The following is a 1,640-nucleotide window of genomic DNA, read 5'->3' as shown; positions in this document are numbered from 1 at the left end:
ATATATATATATATATATATATATATATATTTATCGACTTAAAGCACACACACACATCTGATACACTTCCGCCTCCACTTACAGCCTAATGGAGTGGAGGAGAAGACGGAGAATGTCTTCAGTGTCCCGGACGAACTCTATTAACTACGTGACACACACACACCTATCCAAACACACACACACACACACACACACACACACACACACACACACACACACACACACACACACACACACACACACACACACCTATCCAAACACACACACACACACAAACACACACACACACACCTATCCAAACACACACACACACAAACACACACANACCATGTATACATCACTTCAGGGGACATTACATTGACTTACATGCATTTCCTCGAGACTTATCCTAACCTTAACCATAACTAACACATGCCTAACCCTAACCCTTAACCTTACCCTAACCCTCTAACCACGTCTTCACCCTAAAATTGATGATTCCCCTCATGGGGACCTCCATTTTGTCCCCATAAGGGAGGCGAGTCCCCACATGTGACTGTGTAAACAGATGTAGGTCCCNGAGCCCCTTTAACAAAAATGCATGTTACATACATTACATCATGTCACTTGTTAGACGCTTTTATCCAAAGCGACTTACATACTCAATACTGTGGACAATCCCCACAGGAGCAATTTGGGGTGAAGTGTCTGCAGGGACACAACGACATGCTGACTGCAGTGGGGTTTGAACCTGTGTCCCACTGATCCCAACATCAAGGCACTACCCACTGCACCACACGCCTCCACATGCACCCAATCAGCATATAAGCATCAGGCATTGTACAGACTAGTGTTGCTGTAATGGCAGCAGATAATGATGTGGAAGGGTTTTCCTGTGAAGCACTCACAGGGATTTAGTCTCTCTAATGGAAACCACCAAGAGGATGTGATCCCTTCCTCTGTGCACTGATGCTGACTGCTGCTCTGCCTCTGCAACGTATGGTATGTTCTAGATGGAAAGATTCAAAAGCATGGATATGCTCTTATTCAGTATGACTTTCTGCGTGTAGGCTATACTTTCCCCCTGTGCACATTTTGTCATCCCTCATACAATTGGTTGATTTCATGCTTGTTGAATGCGCTCTGCTCTCAGTGGAACTGAGGTTTGTTTGTGTGTGCTTGAAGAGAAACAAATCAAGTTGCCCTTCATTTCCTTTGTATACGAATGATTGACTGCTTTGTATTAAAGTGAGTGGAAACAGTTCCTCTGGTGTGTGTTAATTTCTGTTTTGCTTCAGGCTGCATTCCCGTCACTGTCACGCGACACAGACAGGTGGTTATAAAACGAGAACAGCAGGACTTAGAGCTGTTGAGGGAAGCGTTTAAAGAGGAATGTATACATGAACAGAGAAGGAGAAGTAGAGTGAAGCTGTAACTGTACAACTGGGGCTGTGCCTTTGTTTTTAGTGACAGTAAAGCAGGGACTTCCCTTTGGAGAAGAGGTATGTGGTGAGTAAAGTGAAATACTGTAGGGCTGAAGGAGGAGTCTGGAGAGAGGCAGCCAAAGGGAGGGGCAGGGACAGGCTTGTCTTCAGCTGAGAAAGGAAATAACAACTCTTTCACACTGTCCACATCTCGTGGAGTGTTCCATTCCCGCTGAC

At 45.1% G+C, this 1,640-nt stretch overlaps 1 protein-coding gene across 1 annotated transcript in view; it reads left to right on the top strand.

The window, feature by feature from the left end:
* The first annotated feature begins 1,353 nt into the window (after nt 1-1,353).
* calhm5 (calcium homeostasis modulator family member 5) overlaps nt 1,354-1,640 on the top strand; it is a 1,251-nt gene continuing 964 nt past the window's right edge. Inside the window, exon 1 of the mRNA XM_010768813.1 lies at nt 1,354-1,640. This exon is cut by the window's right edge and continues 546 nt beyond it. The gene's annotated coding sequence lies outside the window, so the exon portion shown is untranslated.

This window comes from Notothenia coriiceps, unplaced genomic scaffold (assembly GCF_000735185.1).
Source record: "Notothenia coriiceps isolate Sejong01 unplaced genomic scaffold, NC01 NC01_scaffold00006077, whole genome shotgun sequence".
NCBI lineage: Eukaryota > Metazoa > Chordata > Actinopteri > Perciformes > Nototheniidae > Notothenia > Notothenia coriiceps.
The sequence above is the reverse complement of the archived record's forward strand: the minus strand, read 5'-3'. Positions and strand labels throughout refer to the sequence as shown.